Source organism: Paroedura picta, chromosome 4 (assembly GCF_049243985.1).
Source record: "Paroedura picta isolate Pp20150507F chromosome 4, Ppicta_v3.0, whole genome shotgun sequence".
Classification (NCBI taxonomy): Eukaryota; Metazoa; Chordata; class Lepidosauria; order Squamata; family Gekkonidae; genus Paroedura; species Paroedura picta.
The window spans coordinates 57,836,997-57,861,120 of record NC_135372.1 but is presented as its reverse complement, the minus strand read 5'-3'; the positions used below and the strand labels follow the sequence as shown (position 1 = coordinate 57,861,120).

Below are 24,124 nucleotides of genomic sequence, written 5' to 3'. Positions count from 1 at the left end.
GCAGCCCTTTCAAACTTTCAAAGAACTGTACAAGAAAGTCAGGAAATGGGGAGCAACCTGTAAGTGGTTGGGTGATGCTTCAAAAGGAAAAGCAAACATTCATAACCTGGTGATTTGGAAAAGCCTGGCAGCTCACCTCCCTGCAGGGACTCACCTAGGAGACCTGTAGAGGAGGAGACCGGAGGTGGAGAAAGTGGAGGAGATGGCTGTAGCAAGCTGCACAGTGGCAGCAGGGCCATGGCAACTGGGTCCACCTCTCGAGCAGGGGGAGAGGGTGGTGCCAGCAGGGAATGAGGCTGTTCTAGCCTGAGTTGGCAGTTCCCAGTGGCCAGCTCACTTGCTGCTGGGCTTTTGTGGTCCCAAGGCTGCAATGGCGTCCTTCCCTGCCAGTGCCATCTCTCTTGCCCTAGGCTTCTGTGGTAGGCCTGGCTGCTGTATTGTGGCTGTACTGCATTTCACCAACTGCCTCAGCTGGCTGATGCTTTCATCTCACCAGCTTCCTCCTCCACTAGAATACTGGGTGAGTTCCCAATGAGAAGTCTGGGAGGTATCCTGAGACAACAGATGGGGTTTCCCCTGTTGATGTAGCACCTGACCGTGGACAGGCTGTTCCTTGATTTCCAGCTTTCTTTTGCAGTCTCTTTAAACTAAAAAAGGGACAGCAGAAGTAAACCTAAAACAACTGAATGGTGAAGAGCACTCCCATCCGCCTCGCTGTTCTGCAACTTTCTGCTGGAGCAGACAATATAGGTTTAGAGAATCTCTCCCTTTAAACCCCTGCTTTTTGCTCTGACCAGGAACCAGCAGGAACCTCGACAAACTGCTTTACAAGTTTTGCTTCAGGCCTATCAGTGAAATTTTTAGTTTTGGACAGTGGATCAAACCCTACAAGTTATTTCATATGTTTGTTAATAAACCAGAGAAAGGAGGCTTCTGGTTCATTGTTTATAACAGAAGGCACCATTCTTGCATGCTGCAGAGTTCCCTCAAATCTCTTAAATGGCTTCAACAGAAACAGAGGGTACTCTCTTTGTGTCTGGGATCTGCTGCATACAGAGAAAAGGAAAGGTAGAATAACCAGATGAAGTCTTTGGGAAGCCAGTGTGTAGTACCTACACAGACAGATTACATTAAAAAGCAGGGTTAAACCAATGATGTATTTTCTAATACAAGTGAATGGGACAATATCCTATAAATGGCTTTGTTTGAAAGTCAGGCTTTACTCTCCTCCTTTATATGTTAGACATTTGGAATTAGCTATAGTAAACAGGAGAAAATGTAACATCCACAGAATTGTAGCACATTACATTATTTCCCCATCTTCCTTCCCTTTAACCATTAGTGTATGCAAATATTCTGTTAACAAGTCGTCATGTTTTCTCTTCAATGAATTGCTTTCGATATGGCAAATAAATATTCATAAAAATCATGGACAATAAATCAATGCAAAGAATTCAAAGCCATTTCCTTTTGTCGACTGCACACATTTTCAGCTGTGACTCGTCTTTAATATTTCATTCAAAAGCGGGACTAGTAGAAGGACAATAGAGACAATGTGTCAAGTAGTAATTAAAATGGGGTGTAATGATTAAAACTGTCTTTTGATCTGCATGGTGCACAGACATATCCATAATCATCTGTATTTGTTAAAATGACTTTCCACTTAGTTTTATAATGAAATGTCACAATAAAGCTTGGTTTACAAATACCACCCAGGAAGTTCTGGAGTGCAAGAGGAGAAGAACTACATGTTACACATACTTTTACAGTCATGGAAAGCTGGAGAGATCTGAAATCCTTATTCCCTGAGTGCACAAGGATGAAATTCATGTATCGCTCATATAGAGAAGCCACTGGCTGGGATCTTTCTTTCTAAAATAATTTCCTTTGCAAAGAACTTCCCTAGAAATTGGGAGGGTCAAGATTAGGCATGTCTGGCTGAAAAACCAACCAAAAACATTGTACGTTGTTACAGTACACTACCTTAGGTCACCGGTGTATCACGAGAAGAGGCTCAGCTAAGTAAGTTATACTGCTGTGTACACACCCACAAGGGGCCTCTCTCCATCCCCTCCAGGCCCATCATTGGTCGTTTTGGGATGTGAAGGTGGGTCAACATGGCCAAACATGATCATATCACTCAATAAATGTTTAACAAATTTTAAAAATATATTTAAAAATCAATTAACTCCCTCCCATTCAGGGAACCCTTCCAGGCACACCAAGAAACCACAGGGTTTCACAAATCCCTAGTTGAGAAAGCCTGATTTAGTGCAAGGCAGGTAAGGGCATGCAGCTGTCATCAAGCCACCACAGATGTCCCATGGCTAAGTTTGCTCCCATGTGACCTTTTGCTAATGGACAAGGAAGTAAACCAGGCCCCAAAGATAAGTCAGAGAAATATCAGGGTTTTGGTATTTGATCACACCATTCAGAATTTTATCTTGGATCTTTCAGAAACAGTTTGGAAACAAATAGCTCCTGCTGATCCCACAGGTTGTTCATTGAAGATGTGTTTCAACAGAACCCTTTGATGGCATGGCTAAATGACTCATTTCCCCCAATGTTGACCTTATTAAACCAGCATGAGTCATTAACAAGGAACACTTGGAAGTGTTCTGTGAAAGGATTCAGAAAATGACTTAACAGCATTCTGGCAAAACCACATTTGTTAGGCTTCTTTGGGGAAAGCTATGACATACTAGTTTCCAACTGGTCTACATTTAGAAGTGTTCTAAGACATTGGGTCATGCTCCCTCACATCAATGGCACCATCACCATTGGCTTTTTTTTTAGTTTAGAAGAAAGAAGGGCATGCGGTGGAGAGATACGGAGAGCAGAAAAACAAGCAGAAAAAGGGGAAAAATAGCCATACATCAGTAAAAAGGGAGATAAATGTGGGCCTCCTGTGGTAAGCTAGGGTTGTCACAATAAGGATCAAATTTGCAGTATTGTTGGGAGGAGGCATGGCTCAGTCGAATAACCTGCTTAGCAGTCAACACATTTAAAGCATCATTTAGCACTTTTCCAAAGCAAAATGTGGTACTTGCTTCAAAACTGTGTGCATTATCTCAGAACTTTTGCAGAACATTGCTTAGCACTTTCTGTGAGTGACCCTTTGCAAGGCCTAATTCAGTATATTGCAGCACTCAATGACACTTATGTATGGCATGACTTGGAATTACAGTGTGAAAACTCTGCTAGAATCAGACGTATAATGTGCCAAACAGACTGAGATTGATGCATCGCTTTTGCAGTGTATAGCTCCAGCTTCCCACGACTACCTAGTTTTGCAAATTGCAATGGACAACTTCCAATCATGACTCAGCACATTTGTGAAGTGGGTTTCTGATAGAAGTCTATAATGACTCAGCACTTTTATAAGCCATGATTGAGCACTTTCCAGCTCTGAGTCTGCTCTTAGTTCCACATGCTTTTGTTGTGCATAAACGAGGCACTTTGGCAGCTGCACAAGAATAATGATCAGGTAAGACGTGAAGGCCACTGTAAATGGCTGCTTTCCTGAATCAAGCTCATGTCCCATCCCTTGTGTTTAACACACTACCATGTGTGTTTATTTCTGCTTTGTTTCAGCTATTTTCTTTAGCCTGCCTGAAATCTTTACCTGCCCATTTTAAACGGTAACATTTCAGGCGCAGAGGAAAGTTCCACCACTAATCTCAAAAGCACTGAGCCCTAGCACATTTCTGCCACATGTGATAAAAAGGCACTAATGAGATGTGTAAATAAAACTGGGCATTGGAGTTGTCAAGTGGCAAACTCAGTGCCAGGCCTTCCCCACATCTTCCAGCTAAACACCTTTTGCTCTGCAGTAGAATCTCAGCAATATCTATCAAAAAGATTTGCCCCCGTTTTATTATTCCGTAGGAGGACACTGTTGCATACCCTTGCTGAATTCTATCTAGGGGGCATATGAGGCTCTGAGCTTGCATTTCCATTGGGATGAGAAATTACAAGCATCCAGCTGGGAATGAAAGTATACATACATACATGTACCCATATAGCCTCAGTCTGATAGTGTTGAGAAGAGGGACTGGGGAAGTAGATGACTTTAGTGCAGGGGTAGTCAGCTTGTGGTCCTCCAGATGTCCATGGACTACAATTCCCATGACTCCCTGCCAGTGTTTGCTGGCAGGGGCTCATGGGAATTGTAGTCCATGGACATCTGGAGGACCATATGTTTTAGTGCACATTCTTCTATTTGCCATGGATCTGAGTAATTGGTTTGGATTATGCATAGATAGGGGCAATAATTCTTTAATGCATACAATGTGTATACCTAAATAAACAAAAGTAACCTCATTTCATCTACTTCTGTTAGCAAGTGAAAGCAGAATCAAAGCCAGGGATTTTTTTTTTGGGGGGGGGGGGACTATTTGTGTATAGTTTCATGTCACACAAGGAACATAAGTACGTCTGCATTACCTTTTTCAAACTGAAAAACATAATTGACGGAGACTTTTAATCAATACTTTGTCATTCAAACCTCATACAACTGAGTTGTCTGTGTTTGCAAACACTCCATCTTTCCAGGACTCAGTGGTGTTTTGATAAATAACATTTCTAGCTGGCTAATTTTGTAGCTAATTATCATCAAACACTAAGACAGATCTTCTACAGTATTAGACATGCTTTAGAAAAAAAATCCCTTCAACCATGTGCATGAGGGAATTACAAATTCATCAGTGTATAGGCTTTCAAATCCAAAATTAATGGTTCTTTATGTTACCATAGTAGTAAAATATAAAATTTTACACTTGGATGATAGGAAAAATAACTACTAAATTAATTTATGATTGATTTTGAAATTAAAAATCATAATCCATAGGCACATTTTAATTATAAAATGTTTTAAATTAAATAAAAGTTGCGTTTATAGCAGCACTTACTCTGAGTAATCAGGCTAAGGAAGTTGTTGATTTGATTCGAGATACTTCTTTGTTTCATTTCTAAAATGCTTGCTTTGGACACAGCATCGTACAGAAGAAACACTTGTGCCTACTGGAATCAACGAGCTCAAGAATGCCTGTAAAGAATTGTGAGCAACATATTTTAACAATATAATACAGAACTGTACAGAATCAAAACTTCCCACTAGTCTATAGCCATTTCAATCATATGGCACTTGTGTGCCATTTTCGATTTCAGCAGAGCAAGGCAAAACTTGTAAGCAAGTTTCAGAAACCTCATCTTGCATAGAGATTAAAAATTAAACTTTACAAGCAACATATCTTTAGACCATTTGTTGCATTCACTTTTTAAATAACTCACACTAGCTGTAACAAAGTTATCAAACCAGCTCAAACACTTATTGTCTTTTTCATAATCCTTGTAGAGGGACTTAAGCCTTTGGCTTGCCTAGCTAATTTCCAGATTCATTTAATTGCTTGTAACAGTCGCTCAACATGTAGAATGTGTGAGTCAATCAAAAATGTTGGCGTGTTCCTGAACAATAATGATTCTGAGGTCTAAAACAGGGGTAGTCAACCTGTGGTCCTCCAGAGGTCCATGGACTACAATTCCCATGCTTTTCCTGGCAAGGGCTCATGGGAATTGTTATTGTTATTGTTATTGTTATTGTTATTGTTATTGTTATTGTTATTGTTATTGTTATTTAATTTTTAGACCGCCCTTCTCCCAATAGGTCTCAGGGCGGTTTACAACATAAATAGTTAAAACACAATAAAATCCCCATAAAAACCCCAATTAAAAGTTACATATAACATATCACATAACATATAGCGGCGGTGGTCACAATTCTGATCTTAGTTCAGCCTGGTGGAGAGAATAATGTTCAGAAGAGGGTGGCACCAATACAATACATCTAACCATGATCTCGGTGTTAGAGATCTCAATATTGGAGGGGATCCTCTGATGGATTAGTGGGAGAACTGCCCTGGCCTCAACCATATGCCTGGCGGAAGAGCTCCGTCTTACAGGCCCTGTGGAAAGCTGGTAGATCCTGCAGGGCCCTTAGCTCTTCTGGGAGCTCATTCCACCAGGTTGGGGCCAGGACTGAAAAGGCCCTGGCCCGGGTCGAGGCCAGGCGAACATCCCGTGGGCCCGGGACAACCAGTAAATTCATACCCGCAGAGCGGAGTGCCCTGCAGGGGGCATAAGCAACCAAGCAGTCCCGCAGGTAGTCCATGGACCTCTGGAGTCCATGGACCTCTGGAGGACCACAGGTTGACTACCCCTGGTCTAAAACACTGTGTTGAGGGAGGGGATAGGGAAGTAATTGATTAGGACTGGGGCTTCAGCCCTAATGCAGTTTGGCAAAAGAAGAAGGCATTTGGAAAAGAAAATGACTAAGAGAGGCAGGGAGGAAAAACAGCACTTCAAACTTGACCACATTATAATATTACGGGCATAACCACACATTGAAATAAATGGCACTATGCCAGCAAAATGGCGTAGCGCTAAAAATTATCACACCTCCGGCCATTCCTTACCTTCTAACTCTCTCGCTTCCGTCTGCCACCTTCTCACACTTCTTACACTCCGCAAGCACTGCTTGAAATGTCGGAAGAGAGCAACGCATTTTACGCGTGACTCTTTTCCGCCTGTCAATCAAGCCAGGCATCCAATCCTCTTTCACAATGTTTTAACGGGCCTGCGATTTTAAGTAAAACTTCTCCATTGAAATGCCTATGCATCTAATGCATTTTTATACTGCTACCTCTTATGGAATCACAAGTCTGGAATCTTAAAAAAAATTAATCTCATTCCTGATTTTTTTTGGGGGGGGGCTTTAGAGAGGCATTCTTTGGGGGACAATTCTTTTTAGCTTTACCTGCATGATGGAATGCATATTCATTGCTCCAAGCAGTTTGCTCTAAAAGAAAGGTCCCCAGGAGAAGGAAGAGGGACGCGGGTGCGAGGGTGGGTCATTGGAGGCGGAGATAACACTTCTTCACCTCCATACATTTCTTTAGCGCGTGGCCTGCTGGTTGTTCTCCTGTAGCTCACATTTTTTAGGTTGGGAAATCCACTTTATATGATATCCCAACATTTTTTAGGTTGGGTAATCCACTTTATATGATATCCCAACTAGCACTTTAAATGGAGTATGTTGCTTGAGGTTTGTTGTAGAGCCAGTTTGGTTAGTAGTGCGGACTTCTAATCTGGCATGCCAGGTTGAATTCTGCGCTCCCCCACATGCAGCCGGCTGGGTGACCCTGGGCTCACCACAGCACTGATAAAGCTGTTCTGACTGAGCAGTGATATCAGGGCTCTCTCAGCCTCACCCACCTCACAGGGTGTCTGTTGTGGGGAGAGGAATGGGAAGGCGACTGTAGGCCGCTTTGAGCCTCCTTTGGGTAGGGAAAAGCGGCATATATGAACCAACTCTTCTTCTTTTTCTTCTTCTTCTTCTACTAGTATTTCTGTGTAGCTTTAGTTCTTCTTCTTCTTCTTCTTCTTCTTCTTCTTCTTCTTCTTCTTCTTCTTCGGTGGATGGACACGGGAGGTTGCCCATGTCATGCAAAATGCCAAAAATATGGTTTCTTCATAAGGTAAGTGTTTCACTATATTTATTGGGTGTGGACTTGCCCAGAATTTGATTTTGAAAACCACAAACTCTGTTTAATGGCTGCAGTAGATGTAGGAATCAGAGAATACAGAGGGAAAAAGTTAAGCCAGTCTGGCATACAGTTGTGGGCTCCGGGTTAGGAAATCTATAGAGATTTGGGGTGGAGCCTGGGAAGACAAAGTTTGAAGAGGGGATAGAGCTTAATGATGCGATGCCAGAGAGTCTACCAATCGAAGTTTCTATTTTCTCCAGTGACATGGATCTCTATAGCCCAGTCATCACTTGTAACTCAGGGAAAACTCCAGGCCCCACCTGGAGGTTAGCAATCCTAGGTTGATAAACTGGTGATCTACAAATCTTAGGGAGGGCCTTTAGGGAGACCTTTAGGGAGGACAAATAGAGGAACACTCCAGATTTTAGGGAGCCTCTTCTCTTGCCATGATTTCTGACAGCCAGTGAGGGCAGTTGTTTTACACTGCTAACCCCATTCAGAGGAGAAAATTCCAGATCCTAGCTATCACTTCTGGGCTGTTAAAAAGTGTCACACAGCAAACAGAAATCTAACTAATATTAACAGGCAGCTGATGGCTAACCTTATCTCTCTCTTTTTTTAGAAAGTTACTACCTTGATAAATCAGGGGAATGCTGTGGACATAGTTTATCTCTATTTCTATAACCTTTTGATAAGATTCCACATGATATTCTGGTAAGTAAGTAAAATGTGGTATGGATCCTATACTGTTAGGGAGATCAATAAGTAGTTGACAGATCGCACCCAAAGGGTGCTTGTTAATGGTTCGTCATCCTCTTAGAGGGGAATAACAAGTGGAGTGCCTCAAGGATATGTCCTGAGCCCTGTGTCGTTCAACATATTTATAAATGATTTGGATGGATGAATAAATAGAGGGGGTACTTATTAAATTTGCAAATGATACTAAACTGGGAGGGGTAGCGAGTACAGCAGAAGACAGAATCAAGATAGAAGATGATCCTGACAGGCTGGAAAACTGGGCTAAAATGAATAAAATGAATTTTAATGGTAATAAATATTCTGCATTTAGGTAGGAAAAATCGAATGCATCATTATAGGATGGGGGAGACTTTTCTTGGCAGTAGTATGTGCAAAAAGGATCTAGGGGTCTTAGTAGACCAAAAACTGAACATGAGCCATCAATGTGACTCAGTTGCTAAAAAGGCAAGTGGGATTTTGGGCTGTATCAAAAGAAGTATAGCATCTAGATTGTGCTCTGGTTAGACTTCACTTGAAGTACTGTGTTCAGTTTTGAGGATCACAACTGAAGAAGGATATAGACAAACTGGAGCATGTCCAAAGGAGGGCAACAAAAATGGTGAAGGGTTTAGAAACCAAGTTGTATGAGGAAAGGTTGAAGGAGCTTGGTCTGGAGAAAAGACAACGAAGAGGTGATATTATAAAAAGGTAAAGGTATCCCCTGTGCAAGCACCGGGTCATGTCTGACCCTTGGGGTGACGCCCTCCAGCGTTTTCATGGCAGGCTCAATACGGGGTGGTTTGCCATTCCCTCCCCCAGTCATTACCGTTTACCCCCTAGCAAGCTGGGTACTCATTTTACCGACCTCGGAAGAATGGAAGGCTGAGTCAACCTTGAGCCGGCTGCTGGGATTGAACTCCCAGCCTCATGGGCAGAGCTTTCAGACTGCATGTCTGCTGCCTTACCACCCTGTGCCACAAGATCTTCAATTATTTGAAAGGCTGTCATTAGAGGATGGAGCAGAGTTGTTTTCTGTTGCCGCAGGTGGTCAGACCAGAACCAATGGGCTGAAATTAATTCAAAAGAATTTACAGCTAAATATCCAAAAGAAGTTCCTGACACAATTCAGTGGAACAGGTTTCCTCAGGAGGTAGCGAGTTCTCCTTCTTTGGAATTTTCAAAGCAGAGGCTAAATAGCCATCTGACAGAAATGCTGATTCTGTGAATTTAGGCAGATTGTGAGTGGGCGGGCAGGAAGGGTTGTGTCAGTGCTTGACTCTGTGGTCATTCCTTGCATACCCAGGAAAATGCTGTTAATCATTTTGGGGTCAGAGGCGAATTTCCTACAGGCTAGACTAGCTAGCCAAGGACTCTGGTTTGGAAGGGGGGGGGGTATCCTCTTGGAATGAAGTTGTGAGATTCTATTTTTTCCTGCATTGTGTAGGGAATTGGATTAGATGAGCCTGGAATTCCCTAGCTCTATGATTCTGTGAAGGCCATTGGGCACGGCGATGGTCTCACTGCGTATGTATTAAAGGTGTATATTATAAATATTTATTTATTTATTTTATTTCTTTAGATTTCTAGACTGCCTTCTCCGCTCAAGCAGGCTCAGGGCACTGAACAACACATATCTGCCAGTACGTTAAAACCGCAGTTTAAGCAGCTCTACAATCAGTACTAAAAGTTCCACCTATGGGTGTAAAACCAAAACCCAGGATGGGGGTGCAATACAGGAGGGAGGCCAATCAGGTGTTGGTATTTTTCCAGGCCTCAAACCTAGGCCTGGTGGAACAGCTGTTTTTCAGGCCCTATGGAACTCAGTGAGCTCTGACAGTGCCCTGATGTTTTCTGGGAGCTCATTCCACCAGGGAGGAGCCAGGGCTGAAGAGTAAAGTTGCTTAACAATATGAGTAAAATTGCTCAACTGTTATATGCTAATTGTTTATTTTTTTTGCATGTGGAGCATGCAACAGTTATGCTGTATATTTGTTGCATGGTAGCAGATTAAAGATTAACGACCTCTAGGTTTGTCTAGGGATTTTCCGTCGATGACCTTGGACTACTTTTTCACAGGCAAAGCTATGTATGAGAGCTACCTCCCAGCATTGTTGTCATGATAAAATGGAGGAACGGGAAATTATCACACCTTTATCCTGCACTTCCTTTAAGGATATAGTGATGGTAATAATTAATTTTAGTATACTCTGGCTCCTTCTCTTCCTGTCACATGTCTCTCACTCACTTGTGATGCTGTGTAGCTCCTGACATTTGCAGTTCAATAAGTCCCATGCTAAGAGTTTAGGTGAGTCTACAGTCTAAAAAGGTTGACTACCACTGCCCTGGAACATATAACAACGTCCTGGGCATATTATTACTGTGCTATCAATGTGCACTGTGTTTTGTAGACTGTAAATATCCCACCCCAAGTAGCTTACAGTCAACATTCTGGCATAAAGGAAACAACAAAACGTGGCTAAGGTAAAGGAGAAAAAAAATTGTACTTTTGGTTTCCAGGCTTAGATTCAGTATGGAAAGAGCAGCAGTTGTGCCAAAAGACGAGATGAAAAGAAAAGTTACAGATGAAAACATGGGTACTTACATAACCAAGGCATGCTTTAAATCCAGTAGGCCAAATCAGGGTCCAGTAAGTTATTAATGATATCAGGAGCTAGCCTAAGCCAATATATCTCCTCCTCCAGGTAACAATGACTATTAACATTTTAATTGAAAAACAATCAGGAAGGCAGAGAAGGCAGGGAATATACTAAATCCCTCCCCAGAAGCATCTAGCTCTAGGCAGCACACCAATTAACTGTCTAGGAAATTGGATAAGATAGAGAAAGGAGAACAATGAGGTGCTACATTCAGATTGATTATAGAGTGACTGACTTGGAAGCTAGCAGGCCTTCCTGTCTCCCAAACTAGACTTTAAAAATTGGCATCAATCACATCAGGTTGATCTCAGCCCCCCTTCTTCCTTCCTTGGTGAAAGTGAGAAAAGCAATCCAAGTGAGCCCAGAGTCTAGCAGTTTAACGTGATTCGTGTGTGCTTTGAATTGGGGTGTGTGTTTATGTCCACAAAGCTTTCATTTTGACATTATACAGTTACTGGCCCATAGTGCGTGCGTGTGTGGAGGGGGAGTGAGAAATATAGATTTTTCATCCAGTAACGTTGAAGCAATGGTGGTGGGTTTTTTTGTTTTGTTTTTTGATGTTCCTAGCTCATCAGAAGGATGGGTCAATGCAGGTAAATCATCAACATTAAGTAATTACTTAAGAATTGGACTGAGAAATTATTCTTGCTAAGAACTCAGGGTCAGCTAATGAAATTGGCTTCAGGGCAAACAAAAGAAAGTACCTTCTTCACACAATGCATAATTGAAGTACGGTATTCAATATAATGGGGTATGGTGGTTTCCCCCTAGTTTAACAAGGAATTTGCCAGTCCTTTTGAAAGTTCCAATGTATGACTTAGATCCAGGAATGTGCAAGTGGAAATATAAATGGACTTAGGACAACTGTGTTTGCTCAAGATATTGTGCAACACAATTGCTTTTCTGCTTATACATCCAATCCAATCACTGTTATTTTTAGTGTTGTCGTGAACAGGAGCCCACAATCAGGTGAAATAAACCAGGCAGGTGGCTCTTTAAATATGCTGTGCTATAACCACCACCAAATACTGGGTCACCTGTACACTGTCAGGTTTCTACATCTCTAACTCACCAAGAAATCTGCTCATCTGGGGTACCAGGACCAACATAAGCTTTGATCTTAAATCTGAAAATACAGGACAATCTAGAGCTATCTGGTCAATAGAATCTATTCCATTTGAACTGCAGGTACATAATCTTTCACAGAATGGTATACCTTGGTATCTGTCCATTTGAACTGCAGATGACAACACATTAAACCATGCTAACATAAATGCCTTTCTATATCTAGCTATTGACAGCAGAAGAAAATTTTAATCAGAGAGTGAACACCAATATTAAAAGTCGATCAGATTCTATGTTTTCTCCCTAGAGACAGGGCCCCGAAATTGCACACAAACTGGCACATGTGTAAACAGGAAATGAGGATCAGTAAGAACCAAACTAAATGTGATGGTGGCCATTCTCTGACCACCAATATTACCGTATATACTCGCATATAAACTGAGTTCTTCAGCCCTTTTTTTAAGCTGAAAAAGTCCCCCTCGGCTTATATGCGGGTAGAAAAAAAAAACAGCTGCCAGACAAGACAGGAAGGTGGGAGACAAGTCTACTTGCCTGAAGAGCAGAAGCAGGAACAAGGAGAGATGCAGCAAGCCTGGGAGGGAAAGAACAGGCTCCGCCTCCCCCTCTCCCTGCCTTAAGAGGCCAGCATGTGCAGGAAGCTACAGGAAGCTCTGAAGCTCTCTGAACAGACAGCAGGAGGAGGAAACGCCCCTAGAGGAAGGAGGGAACAGAACACCCAGCTAAGAAGAAGGGAAGCAGCACAGGATGGGACATCAAAAGGCAAGACTGTTCATATCATGGCCTCCCAGACAATAGCAAGCAACCCTAGTCCTTGAACAAGTCTGTCTTCCGACTTGATATATGATTCAATTTATGATTAAATAAGAAAATTATTAATAACAACTTTCCCCTTAGAACACCAGCCACTGTTTTTTTAAAAATCACACACTACCTGATTAACTAGAGGGGAAAGACTCTTGCTTTCCTTTCTGAATTAATAAAACATTAAGATAAAACTGCAAGGTTCAAAACATGACTTCAGCCTTTGCTAATATATCAGTGGCATCTGTTGATCTGTGTTAGGGGGCAGAATTTCATTGCTGACCTTTATTATAGATGAGGCATGCTTGAAATCCTGCTTTTAAGGTGGTTGTAGTCATTTGCATCCCAGAGCTTTGTTAAAATTTTATATCCTTTTATCATAATTTTCCCTTTTCAGATGAAAATTGGTATTACTGTTTTGCTATATTAGTTACTCGACAAATACAGCTCATAAAGGTAAATATAAAGAGATTCCCCAAAGGCTTGTAGTGGGTTACAATAATCTGAATTAAAACCCCAATAAAAATCCCCTTAAAATAGACATAAAATCATATTACATATATAAAAACCCTTAAGACATGACGGCAAACTCGCCTCAGCTCTAGCAATAGCCCCAATATCGTCAAGAAGCGGAGGGAGGAAGAGGGTGCAAATGGAATTTGCCACTGCTGCTTCTATAGGAGGGCCCCCGATCTATCTGGTCACCCAGCCTCAACCATAGACCCGGTGGAAGAGCTCTATTTTGCAGGCCCTGCAGAACACTGAGGGCCATTCCGCACAAGGACCAATGTTACCAATTGCTTTCACAAAGCGGAAACGCTATTCTAAATAGTGGAATCTCGGCGTTCCGCATACTTTCATTTGTAGTGGAATCCAGTAGCATTTCATTCGTTCCCCCACAGGTTTTCGGTCGCAGGAATCACCAGAAAGGAAGTGATTTTTTTAATGTGCTTGTTCGTGCCCCTGGCCGTCAATCAAACGGAACAGCCAATGGGCAGTTGTTATCATCCTCCCGAAAAGTCCCTTTCCCTTTAAGCACAGGTTTAAAAAAAACACACACACACACAGTTGCAACGAATATGCGTTGATTCGTTGCAACAGAGAGACCCATCTAGCTGGCATGTGAGCTGGCAACTCATTGTTACCATGCTCCCCCAAGTGGAAAAAAAATCCCCCCTCCCCCGCACGGGCGCAATTTTTGGCCGAAATTAAAGGGAACTGGTGAACAGGGGGCTGTGTTGTGCTTGGGGACTTAGGGGAGCTTTAAAGCACTTATGTGGAGGGACTGTAGCCAGAGAAGCCTCTCTGGTTCGTTGCTTTCCCCGTTCTGAGGGGAAAAAGTGGCAATCGCTTCGCTGGAAGTTTGGAGGAGAGAGCCAGGGGGAGTGACTTTGTTGCAACCTCTACATTGAGAATGCACATGTCTTTTTCGCAAGTGTTGCAGGTTGTTGGCAAGAGTGTAGCGATTTTCTGAGGGTGAATCCACTTTTCCCGATTCCCCGAAAATTGCTACAACAAAGAGATTTTGGCACTAGTGTTGCAGGAGTGTTACAGATTGCTCACGACGTCATGCGTTACGCAGTTTTAGTGGCGAAAACAAAATGTAAGACTAGTGCTATAATTAATATTAATATTCCACACTAGTCGTGTGGAATGGCCCTGAAAGCTCCCTCAAGGCCTGCAGCTCCTCCAGGAGCTCATTCCACCAGCTCGGGGCCAGGACTGACCAGGACCATTGGGGGTTGAATGACCCTTTAAGAAGGGTCGCCGCAGGGCAAGCAGCTTGTCCGGGAGGGGCACCATCCACATAACAGCCTTGCTGGGTAGATTGAGATAGAGCGTTCGTCTGTCTGGAGCAGCAGAAAAGAGCAAGATCAGCATGGTGGGACAAGAGGCAGAACTGAACTGAGAAACCCTGAGAAAAAAAAACAATTTATAGACAATCATGAACAATGGATCTTCATGCCATTGGTCAGTTTCGGTTTAATTTCGGTGAAAGAACACTTGCATAATTTTATGGTTGGGGGTCACCACAACATGAGGAACTGTATTAAAGGGTTGCGGCACTAGGAAAGTTGAGAACCACTGTTTTAAACTGTATGTTCATTTTATTGATATTACCCATCCTGAGTATTTGGAAGAGGGGCTACAAATGAAATTTTATTATTATATATATTATGTGTCATTTTAAAATTCTTAGAGTGGATTTTGTGTAGTATGAATAGTTGTGAACGTTTAGGGGCTAAACAAATCAGCATGCTGGAGACACCAAAATTGCAGGAAATCTTCAGCTGACTCTCTTCTATGTGCCTTCCAGGTCTGGTGAGGTTTCGATATATAGGGTTTGAGTTATGGTCCTCCCAAAGAATGTACCCTTTTCTTCCATTATTTCCAATAGCAGAAGTGTTCTGGCACTGGTTTGACCTCCCCTAGAGTGGAATGATAACCCCTGGGAGGAGCAGAAGTGTCCTGGCAATGGAATGACCACTCCCAGAATGGAATGATGGCTCCTGAGATTAGAATTAGTGGTCTGCAACTCTAATCACAAGCTATAGTGTGGTTTGAAATCCCTTCCATGTTAATTAATGTTTATTGAAGGTGTGGTTATTTTCCCATCAGCGCCACTTGACAGCTGCACTGTTTTCTTGCAGAGTCACGATATTGGTATCAGCCATCTCCTCTGTTGACAAGTATACATTTTGCCCCATTCCCTTCCAGTTCCAGTGTCCATGTCTGCTTCCTTCCTGTCTTCCATGTTCCCATTATATGTCACACCCTTTCTGATGCACTTTTGTCATGCACTTTTGCCAACTCTGTTGATCGGTGTCCCACAGCACCCCATCCATAGGCTCTCTGAAAAATCCTTTTCCATGTCATCAACCTTTTTGAGCCTGCAGGCAACTTTGGAATTTTGACACAGCATGGTTGGCACCGGCAGAAAATGAATGCTGCAGGAGGCAGAGCCAGCCAGGAAAGGATGACCACAGCGCATCTTCAGTCACACAGTAAGGGCCTTGAGATGTGGTGGCAGCTGCAGTTAAAGGAATTATTTTCAAAATCTGCACATTCAATTAGAAGCCTTCTTGGGCAAAACCATCTTGAGCAAAATCTGGCCTCACCCATTTTCTAAAAAAACACTTGGTGGGCACCATGGAGTCCACAGGTGACACCTACTCAATAAATAAGTTCTTTCATATATGAAGATTTCAATATCTAATTTCTCTATTTACCCATCTTGCCAATGCTCTGACTGCCTCTGGCTCACTAATATTTCAGGCACAGCCAAATAGTTTTCTGCTTTCTACCTTCCCTGTGACACTCCTGACTTCTATCTCTTGACACAAGCTTTTATCCACTAATTGCAAAAAAAAAAAAAAAAACGGTTTATGAATGAGAATTTACCCATACACACTAACTGTTGAATAAAACTGGTTTATTGCTATCTCTAGTGTGCACAGTTTACATAAGAAATATGTTGGCAGGTTCATGGTAGCTAGTAGGTACAATGCATGATACCATCAGCAACAGCTGCAACAGAACACCATGCAGTCTTCGGTGTGAAGTTGCCATGGCAGGGCTCTTCTGGGCAGGCTGACTATAGACTGGCATCTTTAGCAGCTAATGACAAAAGGTATCACGGCAGAGGTGGTTTTTGTACGTACATTTGGTCACCATGGAAAGAAGTTGATGAAATTCCTGGTGGAAACTAGTGTACCCAGGGGTTCTTATTCCTGTCCCAGGACATTTCTGCTCCTCCTAGGTGCTGTCATTACAACCCCAGAACACTTCTGCTACTCCAAGAAGCCATCATCTAGTCTGGGTGCTGTCACTCCAGTCTCAGAACATTTCTGCTACTCACAGGGATTGTTATTGCATTCTAAGGGCTGTCATTTCACACCCAGAACTCTTCTGCTACTCCCAGGAGCTGGCAATGTACTGGGGGGGGGGGCTGTCATTCCACTTCCAGAGCAGTAATTCTGTTCCTGTGGAGCGTCTTTTCAGTTTGGGACCTGTTAGTCCAGTCCCAGAACAGTTTATCTGGGCTCACAGACATTAACTGCAAATCCCCTCTGCATTTTCTTTGCAACTGCTTTTTGCTGTGATGTATTTCAATGGATCCAATGCAATTCAATTGGCTTTCCTGGCTCCCATTATCTCCAACGTGCCTTCAAACCTCTCCCATTTTCAATGGGCAGTCCCCTTATTCATTTTAGTACATTCCCTGCAGTACAAACCAGTGTTACTGTGACAATGCCATCTCAACAGAACTGATGTGAAGCACAGAATCATACACCAAGTGTGTACATGGGGTATGTGTGTGTGTTGCAAGTAGAACCCATTGCTACTGTGGAAATGCAAGCAAAAGGAAAAATAATGTCAAACCATAAATTCCTGCAGAATGTCCCGCAGACCCATTGCAAGCTTAAAAAAAAAAAAAACCTGCTCTCACAGCTCAATCACAACAAATTCAAGCAGTAGGGGGGATTTTGCAAGCTTCCAGCCATTTAAACCTAACAGCATGATGGGCCTACCTGTTCTGTTTAAATGGCTGGCAGTTTCTCAAGCATCTCCTGAAGTTTGACTATGAAGATCTCATTGGAGTGGGGTGTAATCTCTGAAACTCCATTTATAACCCTTCCCCCATTAAGGTATGCTGAAATCAGTGAAACAATCTGAATTACTGAATGAATACAATAATTAATATAATAAAAATAAATACTATTAAAAAATGAAAACATTTCCCCCCATACCTCTGCCCCCAGTCATGTTTTCTGGCCTTGGATTTTATTAACATTGCCAGATCTTTCCATGTGATCTGCTTACTTATTCTCCTGGCAGACAAAATGAACATGCACACAGAGGGCTTTGGTTCTTATATGTCCCCATTGGGAGAGGCTCTCTGGGTGTCATACTGTGGTATGGTATGTTTCTGCATGCCTGGCCATGTAGGAGCCTCACACCATGCCTGAAATCTTTACTTATATGGTAAGTTCTCAGTCCCTGTAATCATTTTAGCCTCTTCATTTTGCACATTAGCATCTCTGTATATGGGTGAGATAACTCAGAAGCCATATTCCAACTAATGCATCCCCAGAGCTTCTCATAAGAGCAGTAACACTTCTCTATCCCTGCTAGAAATGCAGGGATAGAGAAACTGAATTGCATTTGCTGTCTTTGCAGCAGGATCACACTAGAGGCTTGCAGTCTTCTGTCTAACCAAGAACCTAGATCTCTTTCTGCTCTGCCATTTTTACCTGATAGCACAAGTGTTTATTAGTCCCAGATGCATGACCTGACTTGTTGTAGTATTGAATTCAATCCCATCCATTCCAATTTCATTCCATATGATTTGACACAAGTAAAAGATTAATATCACTTATAAATTACATCACCTAAAATCAAGAAACCATTCCCGCTCCAGGCAGAAGGTCACTGCAAGCAGATGTATTATACTCAGGGGAGAAGTGCACATCAAACCAATGCATAGGACAGAAAAAGGGATATCAGGCTTGTTATACAAGAACTCTTGGGGTAGCAGTTTGTCTTTCTACATTTTGACTTCAGTTTGAATTAAAATGAAAAATACCCTGTCCATAAAATATAATAGGACCAGTTGAAATCAACTCAGTTTCCGTGATAATAATTCTGCATGCTGTCACAAGAACATTGGTTCCAATGATTGCAAAGGAAGTTAAATGTTTGCAAGTGTTGCCTATCTGCACTTTTTCATATTTCTACATCTTTATGTTAGAACCATCAGACACTTCAGATCATGATTCTGAGACTGAGGAACCAATTCAGATATGTATTGGCAGAAATCATATTTCCCCAAGGTTGCCTAAAACCTAGTATGGGAATGGTTACTTCAAAATGTACTGCTCTGAATAAGATAATTTGGTGTTGGATTGAATCTAGGGTTCAAGTTCCTCAAGGGAGAACCTTAAATTGGCAGACCCACTTGACATCCAAGATCTGTCCCTCTCTTCTTAAGCTCCCAGTTGAGAAGACAGAAGGTGCATCTGCTAAAAGTTCAATCCACAAATCAGTCCAACTATAATGAATTTGGATTCATCAACAGGCCCCCACTCCAAGCCCATTATGGGAGAGAGGCTGTATAAAAATCCAATTAATAATAATATTTGCCCTGATCACTTAAATAAGCTTTTAAGTGCTTGATGCTTCTGTTTTTAAAGTCTTGCCCAGAGAAGATGCAGATTTCTTATTAATCCTTATTGTAACTGTTATTGACTGAAATTACAAATGTACATAATCCAACAATTTCCATCCAGCACAGGATATCACAGCAGCAAGTAGTGAGTTGACCAGCATGGTGTTTGGAAATGGTGGCATCCTCTGTCTTTAATCATCCATAATACCTCCATCAATGTTACTCCTCCACTCTTCTCTTGCATTGTAGGATGTCATAACTGAGTATTTGTGAAAGGATATTTAATGTAGTTAAACTGAAACAAATCCCTACCTGGCCCTGAATCCCAAGCTCTTACTATCAAATCACATCCATCTATGAATGCACACATGAGTTTTAAAAAATCAGAATAAAAACAGGTGCATACTTTTCTATTCTATTTCCCCCCCAGAACAACTGAAACAGGTCATAGATTGACGCAGAAGTTATGTTCCAAGTCTAGGTAAAAAGGGCACAGAAGGATTGCAGTCTTAAACTGGAAAATATATTCCAGCGATTTTTAACAGCAACAATAACAACCTGATACAATTAATACAAAATGATCCTTTAGTATAAAAAACCTGCACTGTCTCCTACTCCCTTTATTTCTTCTTCTTAAAAACAAGATAGGCACATTTCTGGTCTGTACTACACTGAAACACTAGAAGCATTTTACAAGAAAAGCTTTTGTCAATGCTGCCCCAGATGGCTGGAATAAATTAGTAGACTCACTAAACATTTGTTCATTACAACTTTAAAATGCATTTGGACACTTATCAGTTTCAGAAAGTGGTTGCTGCTTAGTCTGATTCACTTCAGTGAGGGACTGTAAAGCAAGAAAGCCAGGCTGCTGTAGTAATAATAAGGGTTTTCTTTCCTCCTCTTCATGCTGCTCCAGTGAGGGAGGAAGTCATGATTACATTTAAAATCCACCCACAACATTGTGCTTTGAATAGCAGCACATGATGGATTTAGGACAGCCACTTTTTTTTTTCTTGGCAGAATGCCTATGCCTTTAACGGGGTGTACGGCAGGCAGAAATTCAGTCGATGCAGCTTTTTGCGATGCCATTTTTACCTTACAGGGTGTCTGTTGTGTGTGGGGGGGGGGGGGTAAAGGAAAGCTTTGAGACTCCTTTGAATAGTGAACAGTAAGGTATAAAAACCACCTCTTCTTCTTCTGTATGTATAATTTTATCTTATACATTGCCTTGAGGATATATTAGGGCTGTAAAGCAAGTTATACACATTGTGAAGAAATAATAGAGTTAAGAAAAAGCAGGACTCCCAGCAGCACAGTTATCACTCTTCCCACTCCTAACTATCACCGAATGGAGACTTTTCACCATGAAAGATTATAATTGATGTTAGTATTATGAGTGATCCTTAATAATATGTGGTAAGCTAAAGCAGTGGTCCACAACCCCCGGTCCGGGGACCGGTCCTGGTCCATGGATCAGTTGGTACCGGGCCATGGCTCCTCTTCGTCCTCCTCCCCAGCTGCTGCCTTGGGGGCTGTCCTGCCACTCTGCTGCTGGCTCACCTTTGGTTCTCTCCAGTGGCTACCATGCCTGGAGCTCCCACTGCTGGCAGTGCCCCCAGCAGGTGGTGGGAAAGCAAGTAGAGCAGGGGTTCTGGCGGCAGCGATGGCCCTTGGCAAAAGAGTACCCCCTCCCCCCCCGGGCCTCAGTAAAATTGTCAAGTGTTGACCGGACCCCGGTGATAAAAAGGTTGGGGACCACTGAGCTTAAGTACCTGTAAGCATCCTATTAAAGTTACCATTCCTGTTGAAATATTCTTCTAGTTGATGTTATATTATGATTGATATATTTTATGATGTTCTATATAATTAACCTATGGGCGGTATAAAAATCTAAATAAATAGTAATCAAATAATAATACCTAAACGGTCAACACACTGTAACAGGCATCTGAGAAGTTGAATGATTTCACAGGAACCTCCAAATAGGGGCCTACAACATACTAACCTACCCTAAACCCAATCTCCAATCTCTCCTTCCCTTTTGGATTGGCTGATATATGTTATGGAGAATTCATTGGTTCCCCAAGAGAAGGGTTCAATTTCCATGGTCGAACAATGCCTCTGTATAAGCTATTTGTATAACACCAACAACAGGTTTGAATTGCTGTCCCTGTGATGGAACCAATGTTTTGACAGGGATGGGGAGACACACATACATAGGAAGAATGGAAGTCACAAACAAATTTACAGCAAGCAGCACTCTGAACTGTTCTACACCTCAGTGAAGAAGAAAAAAAAGACAACATACTGAGAAACAGGAGATAAGTGTTAAAGAGTCCTACTCTGGGGAAATGCACATATGGTCTCCAAAAGTCAAAATCTACCTTCTGTGTGTCATGATGGTACAATAATTTTAGAGCATAAAAAGAGAATCACTAATTCTAGAAATCAACAATCCCACGCTATAAGTCATATCCCTGAAGGTCAAAGAGGTCCTAGAAGTTGTTTTCAGAAGAAACAAAGAAGCAAATGTGAAGCCCAAGTTGAATCCCTAGCTACATTCCCAGGAAACGAAGAATAGTTGGTTTTTATATGCCGCTTTTCTCTACCCAAAGGAGTCTCAAAGCGGCTTACATTCGCCTTCCCTTTCCTCTGCCCACAACAGACACCTTCTGAGGTAGGTGAGGCAGAGAGAGCCTTGATATTACTGCTTGGTCAGAACAGCTTTATCAGTGCTGTGGGAAGCCCAAGGTCACCCAGCTGGTTGCATGTGGGGGAGTGCGGATTCAAACCCAGCTGGCCAGATTAGAAGTCCGCACTCCTAAACCACTACACCAAGCTGGCTACACAAGACACATATGCACAACATCTAAGAAAGTCATGTAAGAGGGAATCACAGTGACTGCTCTGTGACTTGTTTATGTCCCAGGATGCCTTGTGTTTTGTTCCTTTCATCTCACCCAGTCAGTTGCTCATTTATTAGAATTACTAGGGGCAAAGACCATCGAACCACAGGATACAACGTGCACTAGGATCTCCAGGTGGGGATAGGAAGGAAGGAAAGAAGGAAGGTCTTTTTAGGGTGAAAAGGAGGGCTTGTGGGGAGGCCTCCCCCTAGAAGGTGCGCCGTGGCCTTTCCCGGCCTCTGTGAGCCTGTCCAGGGCAGGGGGGAGGGCTGTCTGGGATTTGCCTGCAAACCCCCACCCCAGGGAGATTCACTGAGGCCGGGAAATGTCACGGTGCACCTTCTGGGGGGCCTCCCCACAAAGCTTCCTTTTTGCTCTGAAAACGCCTTTACTCCTTCCTTCCTTGCTTCCTTCCCCCTTCCCTCCCTCTTTCCCTCCTTTATCCCCTTCTTTCTTTTTCTGTTATTAGGTTTTGTTTTTTTAAGTCTGCAAATGGTGGTACAATTGTGAGTATCCATTTTACAGGCAACTTGAAAAGTGGTGCCCACTTGGAAAGTTCACAAATATAATAGCTGTACAAAAATTGTAACCTTTTGGCGTCTTTCCTGTTCAGTCATATTTACTATTTAAATAAATATTGAAAATAAATATTCTATCATTGGTTTCTAATCTTCGTGCTTACTTTCTGGATGCGCCACTTAATGACATAATCTAGTATAACAGATTCAGGAGATAATGCTGAAGAACAGTTTACCTCTACAGATTGGTCACTCACTGTGTATCCCAGTTCAATCACTACACATTTTATAGTCTTCAAGTCCTAAACTGAGCTCATTATGATCATCTAACATTGTAGTGACCAAGGCATGGATAACAGCAGCAGTTATTCTAGTAACAGCAGTTCCCTAGTGGGTAGTATTAATCAGTCAGCTGAAGTAGATAAAGTCGTACTTGTTAAATACAGGATTCTTGGGGTTTTTTTTTTACATGTACTGTTAACAGCGTTGGATGTGAAACTCTCAAACTGTGAACTTGATTCCTCAGGGACAGTGCAATTCCATCCACAGTGGACATGTTTTTGCTAACTAGTTCCTCAACTCCCTATTTTGTCTAAATTAAGTTTCAATTTATTCCTCACATCTAATACCATTTCCAGGCCTATGTTTAAGATTTTAATTTCCTCACATAAATGAGATGAAAATGAAAATATACAGCTATATTTGTTGGACTCAAACATTCCAATGACATTGTGTTTCATATCTCCTGTTCAGCAAATAATATTAGTAAGTGAAACCATAATACAAGTTGGCCAACCTTCTCACAGAATTCAAAATATTGATTCACTACCTACAGACATTGATCAGAAGAACTTTTACAAAAGCCACAGTGGAATGGGGGGGGGGGGATCTTCAAAGGAGAGCTAAGTGACACAAAAATGTGCATTATAGCACAAGTCTTCTGAGCCAGAAAGAGCAAGCAAAAGAACATGAGTAGAAGAAAGAGTTTAATGAGCAAAAATTGATTGCAACAAACTGTTGTGAGTCAGTCATGTCCACTCCTGAAAATGTTTCATTTCATTTTGCAAGCCATTATTTAATATCACACCCTTTCGGATTCACAAGGTCTGATCCTGCACAATAGAAAAACTAGGTGGTAAACTCTTCCCAGACAAGTTATGATGGCCTGATACCATTGGGTGCACAAGTCCTAGGCAAGGGGCTTAGTGAAAGACACCAACATATTCTAGCTGTAATGATTGTTGGCAATAAATGATATGGAAGGTATTTGTCTACTAGACCCTCCACTACCACCACAGGAAATGCAACTCCCTGCCGCCCCAGGTCCACTGAATAGAGCCTGACACCCACCTGGGTAATAACACGAGCCGTACCTGGCACCTCAGCTGCAGGTGCAGGAAGTGGAACCTGTTCGGGCCTAATGCTGGAGTGGCCCAGAGAAGGCAGCAGCCAAAGCCAGGGTGGGGACACAGACATACTTTGCATGTCTTATTTATTAGTTGACAACAGATATTTATAGACAGATATGGTAGATTTTGTTTTCTGCCTTAATTCAGTTCAAATTTCCAGGAGCAAAGTGGGCTCTGAGACACTAACACATGTTGCAGTTGTAAATACTGCCATTCAACAGAAGTTGAAAAGCTTAGAAAATTACAAAAGCTCGTTAATCTATTGCTACAGTCCAATGTAAAAATCCATAAAAGAT

The 24,124-nt window shown here is 42.1% G+C and overlaps 1 long non-coding RNA gene across 1 annotated transcript in view; it reads right to left on the bottom strand.

Moving 5' to 3' along the window:
* Positions 1-5,049, bottom strand: part of LOC143835418 (uncharacterized) — a 58,265-nt gene extending 53,216 nt beyond the window's left edge. The window contains exon 1 of the long non-coding RNA XR_013230137.1: positions 4,911-5,049. This is a non-coding gene — a long non-coding RNA (uncharacterized LOC143835418). The remainder of the gene's footprint in view (positions 1-4,910) is intronic.
* Between the last annotated feature and the right edge of the window lie 19,075 nt (positions 5,050-24,124).